The sequence below is a fragment of the Eriocheir sinensis genome, chromosome 56 (assembly GCF_024679095.1).
Source record: "Eriocheir sinensis breed Jianghai 21 chromosome 56, ASM2467909v1, whole genome shotgun sequence".
NCBI classification, from domain to species: domain Eukaryota; kingdom Metazoa; phylum Arthropoda; class Malacostraca; order Decapoda; family Varunidae; genus Eriocheir; species Eriocheir sinensis.
The window spans coordinates 1,891,741-1,906,256 of record NC_066564.1 but is presented as its reverse complement, the minus strand read 5'-3'; the positions used below and the strand labels follow the sequence as shown (position 1 = coordinate 1,906,256).

The following is a 14,516-nucleotide window of genomic DNA, read 5'->3' as shown; positions in this document are numbered from 1 at the left end:
TATAGACGGATCGCGGCCTTATGTATACCTCCTCCTCCTCCTCCTCTCCCCCTTACCCCTCCTTCCCTTCCTCCCTCCCGGCGTCCCCTCCTACCCCTCCGCTCTTCCTAACAATTCAATTAATGGAATGAACATTAGTTCCATTAAGACGCATTACTTCAGAACAGACTGCGAAGAAAGGCGATTCGTCGGGAGCTGTCCTTTTTTTTTCCCTTCCTCCGCTTTGACTTTTATGGGGGAGCATCAGGGTGAGGAGCGGAGGTGGGGCAGTCCGTGAGCAGGGGAGGGCAGGGTTAGAGATACTGTTTTTCCTGCCCCGACTCATCCGCCCCCCCTAACTCTGCCTTGCCCCGCCTTGCCCCGCCATGCCCCGCCCTCACTCTGCCTACCTCTCCATGTATAGCCTTCACACGGCTCCTCTTCGGTCCTCCTCAGTAGACCATTTTTGTTTCTTGTCGCCTTCCCTATCCAGCCATACCCTCCTGACACCTCCCCATCGGCCTCCACCTCGTCAAAAGGCAACCTGGTTCGGTATCAGTCGCTCACACATAGGAGAAAAACATGAACTGATGACACCAATACATCTAATCCCTTATTCACGCCCCTCGGTGACGTGCAGCAAGACCGGTCGTTGGGTATGTTGACGGTGTCGTGGACGGTTCTTCTTTTGACCTGTATCGCTTTTCATCGGCTCATCACCATCACTTCTGGTACTAACTCCCCTCTCTGCCTCTCGTAGTTGCTACATTCTACAATTAGGTGTTCCACTATTTCTTTCTTCCCAGTGTCCCAGACAGCTACAGCCCTTTGTGTTGGTACGATGTTTTAAGTGAATATTCAAGGCAAATATAAGACGAACGGTGAACTAAACTATAACATACAAATGCCAAATTATTATTTCTTATCAGCTTAGGTTAACAATCAGCTATACTGGCTGTGTATGATAAGCCGTATCGAGGTAACGAACTCTTGCCTTAGTTGTTTTAAATTTTGTTGATTCCCCACGAAAGTTTATCCCCGGGCGGGCATTGTCAGGCGAGTGTTTGTCAGCGTGCAGGTGGCGGCGGAGGCTGCGGCGGCGGCGGTGGCGGCGGTCTGCGTGCGCTGCCAGCCCCTTTGTTTTACTGAAAAGGTATCTAGTTAACGGGTCCTTTATTCAAGGCACGTTTTGCTAAACTGCTTATTAATTTTACGGTCCGAGTTTAAAATAGCGTCGGCGTCGGAGGTGCGTTACACAAACCATAAAATTGAGATCCTGACAAAACGGTTGGTTGTTTCTCGTGACTCGCTCATGGCTCCCGGAGCAGCCAATAGGGTGCTGCGTCACCTGCCGCGACAAGGACCAAAATACAGCGACAGGCGAGGGAGGCCCGACTCTACGGCAGGCCAGAGATTTAGTGCCTTGTGGGCCGGAGCCTCTCAATATGTATGAGGTGCTAAGGTTTTCATCATACGAGTCGTGCCACCTTTTTTACACCTTTGAGCACACCCGCCGGGAGCATGGAAGTGCATACATTTGCCTACCTCTTCCCGGTGCATAATTTCACTCCAGGACTACAAGGCGCCTATAGTTGGCCGAGGCTTCGAGGCGTCTCCCGCGACCCTGCAGTGCCTTATATTGAAAGGTGTATTACGCCCAACACGCCATTAAACCCGGGAGAAAATAGAAGCATTATTACCCGTTAGTGCGTCATTACCGTATGAAAGGCCGGCGCGCACCTCGGCCTCCCTCGGGGGTCACGCGGCTCCCCTGGGCGGCAGGTGGGGCGCCTCCGGTAGATGGCGGCGATAGCTGGGCTTTGTGCGCGCCTCGGCCCTAACGGCGGCTCTGGCGGCGGCGCTCAGCCTCGGGAGGAAGTTTTATGGAGGATACAACACCGCCGAGCGCCGGATCCATGCCTCTGCACGCGCGGGTAAGGAGATGGAGGGACGGATACACAGACAGACAGACAGACAGGAAGAAAGACACAGACACGCAGGCAGAAAGACAGACACAGACACAAACAGACACGGACAGACAGACATAAAAAATAGGTAATTATATAAATAGACATATAAATAAATTATTAGATATAGATAGTTACAGGCAGGTACACAGGCACAAAGACAGACAGGAAGACACAGACAGACAGATAGAAAAAAACATAGAAAGACAATAATAGAGATATAGACAGCTTAATAGATAAATAGATACATAAAGAGACAGACAGACAAAGACATAAGAATCTATAAATTATTAGTGACGAACAAAACAAACAAAAGTGAACACACACACACACACACACACACACACACACACACACACACACACACACACACACACACACACACACACACTAGCGGATAAACAAACACCGCTTCACTATATATATTGCAAATGTTATCTTCCGAAGACTGTGTACCGACTTAGCGCCTCATCAATACGAACGCGAACACAAACACGCCCGCTAAGACGCATCCACCTAATCACCCACAAACACCAGACGATCAGCGGCCGGATGATGACAAGCGGCGCAGGATGACAGGCCCCTCGTCACACACCATTACTCGTGAATATTTCCGATTACTTTAAAATATGATTCGCTGAAAATATAACGGCACAAAGCAAGATCCACCCGTGAGTCTTTTTAATAATGGATAACATACGATGAGTCAAGGCCAATGCTATCATGCTATCCTTCGGCCACTCCTTTAACTCTTTTTAGGAGCAGTGAGTAGCGGGCTTTTTTTTAATATTTGTTACCATTTTTTATGCCCTTTAACTGACTCCTCTGCTGTAAAAAATAAAAATGAAAAAATAAAACAAACAAAGGATATTTTATTTGAGGATCATTCAAGAACTAAGAATGGAGGACAAAGGTCATGACTCACGCACGCTTCTACTCTCAGACTATTATTATCACTATGAGGTCACACTTGCAAACAGAAGCCAAATGAACACAATCAGGAGGTCACACACAGGATCAAGCGATAAGGGCGATCCAATTTAAACTTAACAAAGGAGGGGTGGGCTCAAATGAAGCACCGCAGAACAAACACGATAATAACAAACACACAAACAGGACCAACCAAGACACGGATCGAAGTCTAAACGTCATAATCTGCTGACACACACACACACACACACACACACACACACACACACACACACAAACACAATGATGACGACGACGATGATGAAGCTAAAATGAAAGAAAAACACTAACCATACCCTCCCTTCGTCCCTATCTACCATATAACCATAGGCGACATAGGGAGGATGTGACAAGGGTGCAATGGACCTTTAATTAATGGGGCTGGGACGGGGCTGGGATGAGGGTGTGACACAGTTTTGACGGGGGAGAAATTTAATGAAACTGTGACGGGGTATGTGGTCGGGGTGTGACGGAGGCTGTGAAGGGGCTGTTTCTTGGGGTATTGGCGAGCTTTGTGGCGTGGGCTGTGGTTGGGGGCTGTGACTAGGGCTGTGAAGGGGCTGTCTTTCGGGGTAACTGGCGAACTCTGTGACGTGGGTTGTGGTTGGGGGCTGTGACAAGGGCTGTGAAGGGGCTGTGACGTGGGCTGTTGTTGGGGACTGTGAAGTGGGCTGTGGTTGTGGGCTGTGACGTGGGCTGTGGTTGAGGGCTGTGACGTGGGCTGCGGTTGGGGGCGGTGGCGAGGGTTTGGGCTCCTCGCGGGATTATAACGTTAATATTCATCCCCGCCGCCAGCCTTCGACACACGTGCATCTTTCACCGCAGCGCTGATGATGAAGGCGCCGGCGTTGTCCTCGGGCTGGGTGTGGCGCCTCCCGATATTCATAAGCCAATCACGAGGACTCACAAAACTACTCAGCCAAATTGCGTCGTTGACATTCGCCATAATTCCCTTCCCCCTTACCACCCTTCTCCCCTTGCCACTTCCCCCTTCTTCCTAGTGAGTTGTTCGGGTTTGGAAATAGTAGATAAAAATAAAGTGAAAGAAAGCACAGAAAACCTATCCGGAATCTATATGCGAGTTAATTCTCCTTGCAAAAGTGCTGCTCGGAGGCTTGATATTCAGAAGGCCATTATAATATCTGATAATATGCCGGATGCTCTGACGTGGTCCATCATGGGAAGAAAAATAACAATAAGGCGTGAAAGATTTAGTGCCACAAGGAGCGTCAGGGGTAAAAGACCTCTAGAACTACCCCCCTTCTCTCCCTCTCCCTCCCCCTCACCCTCTCCTTCTCTCTCCGGGGGGTGAAGACAGGTGGGAACATTGATAACCTCCCCTGAAAGACCTCTACACGCACGGCTCCTCCTCCTTCCACCTCACACCTCACCTGCGGCCACCACAAATCACCCCTCGATGCTTAGCTTGCCCCCTCGGAAGTGATGGGGGTGGCGGCGAGGGGGGCGGAGGAGGAGGGAGAGCTATATGACGGAAAGGGTGACAGGGGGGGGGGCAAGGAGGACGGGGGTGATACACGATGGACCCCGATACCGATTCTCCACAATCCGCCGGTGATCGCTAATTTAAGTACCATCGCCAGAACCTTTGAGGAGCCGGTGAAAAGTCATCCGAGGTTATAACTTCCAGAGGCAAAAGTCGTGCAAGTGGAGCGAGGAAGGAGGGAGGGAGAAAGGGAGGGAGAGAGGGAGAGGGAGGGAGGGGAGAGACAGACAGACAGAGAGAGAGAGAGAGAGAGAGAGAGAGAGAGAGAGAGAGAGAGAGAGAGAGAGAGAAAAAGAGACGGCAGGTGAAAGGATGAATGGAAGGGGGAAGGGAGAGGTTGTGGGTTGAAAGGGGGGAGGGGGAAGGGAACAGGGGGAAGGGTGGACAGCGGGGAAGGCGCGGAGGGATCTGTATTTGTGTATTTATAAGGGGCGTAGCTGAAGTTATGAAGTCATTATGAAGTCAAATTAGACATCAGGCGGAGGGGAGCAAAAACTTCGTCTCGGAACAGAGGAAACTTGTGGGCCCGGCCGCCGCAGCCTCCCGCGGGGCCGCCACTGACACTCTCTTTAATTTGTTCGAGAACCTGTTAACTTGAGACCACGCGACTTAATCCTCATTTCCGGCAAAGTCATTTAACTTGAAGCCACTTATTAATTCGAGCCCCGCCGAGGCTTGATAAAAGAGCCAATGACATCACACGGAGAGTTTGTGACGTTACTCCCCGGGCGGCGCAGTCAAGCAAGCGTCCCTCCGCGAAGATTTAATTCCCCGTCATATTTTCTGCGGTTGCCGGCGATCGCTGCTGGACTAAAGGCCATATTTTAAAACATTTCCGCTCCCAAGAACACGTAATTTACTAGTCTTTCGTGGGAGTTTAGGGCATTTCCAGGGGTACTTTTATGACCCTGGTGGTAGTCTGAGCCTTCTTATGTACCGCGAACCTAAAAGAACACTCATTAGAACTCGATTAACCTCTTTTTTGGCCTTTGGAAATTGTTGAAGTGAGGGGCAGGGTCGTCTAAGAATACCAACCTTAGTAAACACGGATGATCGGCGACTCTCGATGTCTTGGAGGCTGCAAAACTCCTGACACCCCTTCTAGTGATGGCTGGTGACGCTTCATGCACAATCACATCTTTTTTTGCATCCCTTCAATGCTGTACTTTTACAAACGTGTGACTTAGTGGTCTAGCAGAATGTAACAAGTAACAAGTACCGACCCCCTTTATCTCTCCTCCGACACGTATCTGTTTATCTATCTGTCTACTGTCTCCTATCCTTCTTATACTATTCTTCATATACTTCCTGGTTATACTAAACATCTTATATACTACGAATTTTCTAAATTTTATACGATGTTTTGTATTCTACATCTACAATCGACCTAGAAAAAATTAACTCCGTGTTTTATATGCTAAGACGATAAATGCTCTCTCTCTCTCTCTCTCTCTCTCTCTCTCTCTCTCTCTCTCATACACACACACACACACACACACACATACACACACACATACACGCACGGACCACACACACCTGCCCGCCCAGGTAACAATGCCCCTTTGCTCTCAGCCTCCGGGTTCGCTGCAGGAGGTAATGGAAGACGTAATCAAGGAAAGAGGTAAATGCACTACCTGTAAAATAAGCTGTAAATAACCCCATTGTTTGGCGGCCATTGTGGTAAAGCATAATGAGAGCAAATAATAACAACCGCCGTAACACCGCCGCCTCCGCCGCCGCCGCCGCCGCACGATTGGCCCGAATTATTGCAAAAAACATTCGTGTATAAAAGGCGATATTTACTTCGGCAATTTCAGGAGGAAAATGAAAACAGGATTAGAAAAAATAGAAGGTATACTGTGGGAATATTCTTGAATTTGCTGATTTGCATGTGGGATAAAGCGGAAAAAAACCGGTGACGTGAAAAAAATATATATACGAGAATTTCCGCGACCTCTTTCCGAACCTAGAGACTCGGGTGGAAAAAGGGAACTTGGGCGAAACGATGAAATATGGAAATAGGATGTCAATTAAGGGAGTTCCTACGACATTAATTCATTCACTGACTATATTTCTCAGATCTTATAAATCAAATTTGAGCGGTCATTATGGACTCTCTGGGCGTATTAAGACTAACTCGGTTCCCTTGCTTATTTTAATGAAATTGGGGAGGCAAAGTTGGAGGAGGACGAGGAGGAAAAGAAGTAAGAGAGGAAGGAATAAGAGGAATGAGAAAAGTAAGAGTAGGAGGAGTAAGGAAAGGGGAGAAGAAGGAGGAAGAGGTCGACGAAAAGATATAATTATAGGTCTCTCTCTCTCTCTCTCTCTCTCTCTCTCTCTCTCGCTCGCTCGCTCACACACTCACACACACACACACACACACACACACACACACACACACACACACACATAAACACTAACTAACTAACGGGGAGCACACGCAAGGAGGCGCATCTCTACACTCGCCTGCCTACTCCACCCCAGACGGTCAACCCAGGCAGAAGGCCATGGCTCGCGCACAGGCAAGTTGTGTCATCAATAGTGCCTTGAATGTGACCTCTCAGATGTTGACGGCCAGGGCTCCACGCCAACTTGCCAAGACTTCAGATAGCCACTCGTCTGTTATAACACACATGGAAATAAAAAAAAAATAAAAAAAAGTACTCTTACAGTTTTCTTTCTGCAGTATCTTTCTGTTATTTTTTTCTTTTACGTATATTCTTAATCTTGTCCAGAGATCACTCATACTTTTCTGTTCTCATTTATTTTTTCACTATAAAAACACAAAGATCTTTCAATTCTTCAGTAGATGTTATTTCATCTCCTGCCTAACTTTTTTTTTCCATCCTTTGATGTCAATTGTCCTTCCTAATTATGCGCATTAGTTCTCTCTAAAGACTTCAGGATCTCTTTTCTTTCGTCTTCCATTTTTTTCTTGCTCATGTTAAAAAGTTACTAAAAAGTTTTATTGTTAATTCAGCATATTAGCCACCCTCATCTCTCTCTCTCTCTCTCTCTCTCTCTCTCTCTCTCCCCGTCACTCTATTCTCAATCTCCCTCACCATTATTCTCATTATTCTGCTCCTCATTCACTAACCTTCAATGACATTCCCATTATTACAGCCTCCCCTTATTCTGTTTTCGCTCCTCCTCTTCCTCCTCCTCCTCCTCTTCATTTTGTCATCTTATTTATCCTCTGTCTCTTCTCTATAAATATAACGAGTACTTCCTCTCCATGTTCCTTCGTTTTCCTATTTCCTCCTCCTCCTCCTCCTCCTCCTCCTCCTCCTCCTCCTTCTTCTTCTCCTCCTCCTCCTCCCTTTCCATCTTCCTTTTTATTTCTCTCCTCTATAAAGATTACGAGCACCTCCTTTCCATACTCTTCCTTTGTTTCTCATTTTCCTCCTCCTCCTCCTCCTCCTCCTCCTCCTCCTCCTCCTCCTCCTCCTCAACATTACCAACACTTTTTCCTCTTCATTCTCTCCTTCACCTCAACTTCCTTCTCTCTTCTGCCGTTCCATTCTAATCCTCCTCCTCCTCCTTCTCCTCCTCTTCCTCTTCCTCCTCCTCCTCCTGCCGCTCCGCCTCCTCACCCATCTCCTCTCCATCATCATTACAATCCCATAATGACCATCTGATATTCCGGGAGGTAATTACACAGAAATCTCATAAATCCTATAATTACGAAATGATGAGTTGTAATATCCCACAAGGAAAATATCTCCCTATGCGAGGGTGAGTTATGATGCTGGGACGGGGAGGCGCTGGGGCTGAAGACGTGGTATGGTGTGGTATGGTGCTGGTGTGGTGTGTGATGGTGAGTGAGGCAAGGGATGGTGTGGCGGGGGGTTGGGGTGGATAGTTTAACGTTGGAAAAGAATAATGTGCATATAGTGCGTTTGAATCATGGTGTGTTATGGTGTATGGTGACATGGTATGGTGTTTGATGTTGTGGTGACGCTATAGTTCTGGTGTGTTATAAGTGTCTGTGTGGTGTAGCGTATGGTGATGTCTGTGATGTGGTGTGGTGTGGGTTAGTGTGGCAGGGTATGGTGACTTATGGTGTGACAGGGAGGAAGTGAGACAGTGTGGTGATAAAGTGTGGTGTGGTGATGTGTGGTGGCTGTGCGGGGATGTGGTGTGATGTGATGTGATGTGGTGATGTGGTGTAGTCAGGGTGTGTTGAAGTGAAATGGTGGTGTGGTGTGGTGTGGTGTGGTGATGTGAAGTGATGTGGTGGTGAGGTGGTGAGGTGATGTGTGTGGTGTGGCGGCGTGGTGTGATGTTATGCAGTAAAATGTGAAATGATAACATCGGTGGAAAAAAAAAAGTATTGACGAGAGTGAAAATGTCTACGGTAACAGGAGTCTACATCGATTTTTTTTTCCTGTACCTCGAACATTAAGAGGAAAAAAATAACACGTGCAGCAGTGAGACAGAAAGAAAGACACAAAGCAGCGATGGGAAACCTATAAACCCAAGACACACACGAGAGAAAACAAAACGAGGATAAAAATAAAATAAAACTAAGACAAACCCAAAGAAAAATGAAATCCCTTCCTTCAACCAGTCACCAAATCATTATTATTATTGTTATTATTATTATTATTATTTATTTTCTGCGTCTCTTCTCACCTCGTTCCCTTTTCCTTTCTCCTTACTCGTCGACCTTCCACCACTCTTCCTCCTCCTCCTCCTCCTCCTCCTCCAACCCCGCTGAGGCAAGGGCTCCTCCGCTCACATTACACGCAGACACAACGGGGGTCGTTACCCTGGGCTCATTACGTCTGGGGGTAGTTACGGTTGTTATCATTTAGGACATTCACTCTGGGCACCCAACCCTGCTTGCTTCCCCCCCTCACCCCCCTCACCCACCTCCGGACACCCCCATCATCTCCTCCTCCTCCTCCTCCTTCGCCTCGTCCTCTCCCTTCCCTCAGTCTTCACCCCTTTCATACATCCTTCCTCTCTTTCATGCCTTGCCTCTCCTCTCCTCTCCTCTCCCTCACCCCATCCTGCACGCCCCCGCCTCCTTCCCTTCTTTCTTCCACCTCCTCAACTCCAGTAACCCTCCCTCCCCTCCTCCTCCTCCTCCTCTTCTTCCTCCTTCCTTTCTTGCACCCATCTCCGTCTCAGACTTCGCCTCGTCATCGTCTCCTTCCCCTCCTCGTGTCCTCGCTCATCTTCCTCTCACGTGAGACCTATAACGGTGGTTTAAAGGGAAAGGGAGAGTAGGCGGTCCATTAACCCGGCGTGGGGAGAACGGGGAGACCTACTAATGCTGCTATAGTTTTCTTACGCGGAGCCTTTCTTATACCGAGCCATGTCCCTCCCCACACACACACCTTCCCAAACGTGAGTACATAGACGTGAGGACAGCTGAGGAAAGGTACAGAACAGGTAAACACAGAGGACATAATTACAGGTTAGAAAGCCTATACCTAGACAAAAGTATAGACGAATGGATACTTACATGAAAAGAAAGATAGGAAAAGAGTCTGATTCTATATTGACGCCTTAGTATAGACAACAAAACGAAACACTAGTGGAAAATCTAACACCACTAGGAAAGTATGTATCGGTAGAAGCGAAAAGAAGGCAAAAGTATAGACGATTTGACACGGATGAAAAGAATGATGGGAAGAGACTCTGATTCCACATTGCCACCTTAGTATAGACACACAAAAAGGAAACGCCTGCTGGAGGATCTAACACCACTAGTAAGCAGGAACAATAGACGAATTAATAGATACCTGAAAACAGAGATAGGAAGAGAGTCTGATTCCACATTGCCACCTTAGTATAGACACACCAAAATGAAACGCCTGCTGGAGAATCTAACACCACTAGTAAGCAGGACCAAGCAGCCTCGTCATCGTCACACAAAGGGGATTAAACACCGGACCACAACTACGTATAGGATTTGCACCACCACCGACTTCATGAAATTAGCTCTTAAGCCCTCAAGTAATGCACATCATCTCTGTCCTTCATTCTGCTGCTGCTCTTTGTCCCACTCCCAATCCGTTCCTTTGTCTATGTTCTGTGTATTCTTCTGTGGTTTCTATGCCTGGCTCACCTCTATCCCTTCATTCGTTTTACTTTTCTTCGTCTTTATTCTTCTTTTTCGTCTTTGCTCCTCTTAGCTCAATCCTCTTGTTGCTCGATCTCTTATTTCATCGCTGCTGTCTTCCGTTCGTCTTTTGTTCTTCCTTGCACTTCCTATATCATCCCTTTATTCGGCTATCTTACTCCTCTAAGTTAAATCCTTCCGTCGCTCTTACCTCCTACTTTATCTGTATTGCCTTCCGTTCACTTGTTCTTTCTTGTACTTCTCCCTCAGTCCCTCCTATTCCCCCTTCGATTTCTCTCCCTCACTGGACTTATTTCCCTCCCTCCTTTCCTCCGTCATTGCCCAAGGACACACCCTCTCGCTTGCTACAAATTCCAGCGTAGCACATACCGACGAAGTTCTATGGGCAAGAATGACGTGAAGAGGAAAGAAAAGAAGGCATAAAAAAAGTGAAAAAAAGTAGTTTGTACGAAGCCTAAGCCACAGAGACAGCTACAAAGTTAGTCCAGAAGGTGAAGACAAAAAATGATAATAAGGAAATGGAGGGGAGGGAGAATGGGAAGGATAAATAGGAGATGATATAAAAAACACGTGAAAGGGCAAGAGAGGTGAGGTGAGGGGAGAAAACGGAGAATAACTTCGGGAGAGGAGAAGAAAGAAAGGCAAGGGAGAGGAAGAGGAGGGACACGAGGCAGGAGGAGGAGACGAGGAGGAAAGAGAGAAGGAACAGTGGCGGAGGAAGGAGAGGAGAGGGGAGAGGAGGAGAGGGGAGACAGGGGGAAGAGGCTGAGGAGTTCTATGGGGGGAGAAGGTCCCTTGCTCCTCTTTCTTCCTTCCCTTTGTTCTACGCCCGGGCGATTTGGCTTCGGTGAAATTAAAAATGCAAAGCCATCGCTCCGGGCATCTGAGGCGGAGAAAAGAGGGTGAGGTGAGGGCGTTGTAGGGGCGAGCGAGGAGGAGGAGGAGGAGGAGGAGGAGTAATAGAGGGGATAGGAGAAGGCGGAAGGGGACTGGAAGGGAGCTTGGGAGAGAAGAAAATAATAGAAAACGAAGGTAAAGGGACGGAAAAAAATTTGTGTTGTCAGAGAGGGAAGGAGAAAGGGAGAAAGACGGAGTTAATGCCGCAAAGAATAAATAAGAAGACAATGAGAGGAACGGTGAAATGCGTACAAATGTTGCCGCCAGGGGGTGCAGGAAGAGCCGCTGGGAAGAGACAGTAGTAGTAGTAGTAGTAAATAAGAAGACAATGAAAGGAACGGTGAAATGCGTACAAATGTTGCCGCCAGAGGGTGCAGGAGGAGCCGCTGGGGAGAGACAGTAGTAGTAGTAGTAGTAGTAGTAGTAGTAGTAGTAGTAGTAGTAAATAAGAAGATAATGAGAGGAACGGTGAAATGAGTACAAATGTTGCCGCCAGGGTGTGCAGGAAGAGCCGTTGGGGAGAGACAGTAGTAGTAGTAGTAGTAGTAGTAGTAGTAGTAGTAGTAGTAGTAGTAAATAAGAAGATAATGAGAGGAACGGTGAGATGAGTACAAATGTTGCCGCCAGAGGGTGCAGGAAGAGCCGCTAGGGAGAGGAGGTAGCAGCAGCAGCAGTAGTAGTAGTAGTAGTAGTAGTAGTAGTAGTAGTAGTAGTAGTAGTAAGGACTAGGACACAGACGCCGCAGAGGAGAACCAAGAACACAGCGTCAGGAAGAAGAGAAAGGTTGGTACTCAAGACACCTTCGGCTCCAACACAAACTATTCTCAAAGGCCATACAGGATATTACTCGGGTTATCAAGAGTGTTTTTCGGGTTCATGGTACAGCAGCCTTGTCAAACTATCACTAGGCTCACGAAGCTATCCATTGAATTACCCACAAGGTCTACGAAAGCCTTGTCAAACTATCGCTAGGCTCACGAAGCTATCAACTGAAATACCCACAAGGTCTACGAAAGCCTTGTCAAACTATCACCAGGCTCACGAAACTATCCATTGAAATACCCACAAGGTCTACGAAAGCCTTGTCAAACTATCACTAGGCTCACGAAGCTATCCATTGAAATACCCACAAGGTCTACGAAAGCCTTGTCAAACTATCACTAGGCTCACGAAGCTATCCATTGAAATACCCACAATGTCTACGAAAGCCTTGTCAAATGTATGTGCTTGGTCCCGAAGTGTTTAATATGGCCCTGAGTGTGGCGAGGAGTCGTCAGCCGTGCCCAAGACGAGGCAAAAACACGTCGATTAAGGAAATGCTATATGGACATTCGTCATAGAGAGGACTCCTTTTAATAGTTAAGTATGTAGAGGCATTTTACGTGTGTGTGTGTGTGTGTGTGTGTGTGTGTGTGTGTGTGTGTGAAGGAGTGGCCGCAGCCTTCAGTGCCGGCTTGGAATGAGGCGGTGTCAAGGGTGAGAGGCGCCAGGTGAGGGGGCGAGGGTAGGGGGCGGCGGCAGGGGGGGCGGGGGCAGGGGTCAGCAAGGGGACCCACGACTCCTCATTAACAATTAATATCACATTATCCACTAATCGGACTCGGCGCACCAGTAATGTTATTTATATGTTTGCCGCGCCGCGTATTTGGATGAAAAACAACGCGATATTTCAGCAGCGAATAAACTGTAATAAAATTTAAGTATTTTTGCGTCACATATTATTAAGTTATTTAGGTGTTTTGCCTCCGCCGTGTGTTGCGGGTCGATGCTTATGATCCAGGTAATCACGAATTGAAGCAGTTACAGGAATTAACCAATAATTCGCTTGAGTGAATAAATTAGTACAGACATTACACGCGCACAATATTGCTTGCATTTAAATCTCCTCCCCGGCAGCCAGCAAGTAGCCCCAGGTCACGAGGAGGGGGGGTGAGGGTGGAGCAGGAAAGAGTCAAAGTGGAGGAGGAGAGAGAGAAAGAAGGAGGAGGAAGAGGAGCAGGACACGGAGAGAGGAAAGTCGAGGTAAAGGTTGCACGGAATAGAACAGGACTGTCTTAAGTGTTCTCAGAAAAGCTTCATGACACGAAGACGCAGCGTCGAAGCAGCAGCAGCAGCGGCAGCAAGCGCAGCGACGGCGGTGACTGAGGGTCGGCCCCGCCTCTCGGGTTACCCTCAATATACGGGTCGCGTTGCAGCCGCGCCGCCACCACAGGCGTAACCCCGGCCTCACCTCGGCGCCAAATTGATATCTTACCGATACACAATATATTGGCTGAAACAAATATAATCATAGGAGATTGGTAGGACGCTCAATCTCTTTGTTTAGCCAGACAATTTTTTAATACTTTGGCAGAGGCCCAAGACTGCCGCTTGAGGATAGGGGCGAGAAGGGCAGCGCGGCCACGTGGGGCAGTGAGCCTTAGCAGCACTCGCGCAGCGGCCACCGTCACCGTCACCTGACTCGCTTGGCATCAGACATGCGGCCATTAGAGGTGTTACGACCGCAGCCAACAAGTACAGCGCTGACGGCCGCCCTTCACACGCCGCCCTGCACGGGTACCCCCCCCCCCCACCCCGCCCATCAACCTTTGCAACATATGAACAATTATAATGAACCATACAGGAAAATATTCACACTTCGGATGAGTCCACGAGGCCATCGTCCCGCTCCACGCCACGCACACACGCACGAACAAACATCAACATGATAGAATTTCTGAGAAAGTTAATTAGTATTGTTTCGTGTCGCGGCGCTGACGCCTCTCGTGTCTCCAGTTAATTATCCTATTGAATTTTTTTATGTCTGTGGCAAGTGGGGGCTCACCCCCCCACCACGCCTTCCCGGCCCCGCTGCCTCAGGTCGCCCGCAATGCTCGCCGCAGAAATTCTTCCAGTCACCTTTGTTGATTATACACACGTCAATGCGTCATTCTATTAAACCTGTGCCAGTGAGCGGCCGCACCCCAGTCGGGGCCTCCTGGCCCGCCGACCCCCAGGGGTCTCCCCCCACTCTGTGTGTGTGTGTGTGTGTGTGTGTGTGTGTGTTTCCGTTATCAATCATTACTGAGCGATTTTTAGAAAACATGAAATATTTATACTCACTGAG

The 14,516-nt window shown here is 48.2% G+C and overlaps 1 long non-coding RNA gene across 1 annotated transcript in view; it reads right to left on the bottom strand.

Moving 5' to 3' along the window:
- Window positions 1–14,516, bottom strand: part of LOC126984164 (uncharacterized) — a 75,698-nt gene that overhangs the window by 10,874 nt on the left and 50,308 nt on the right. The gene's annotated exons all lie outside the window — the stretch shown is intronic.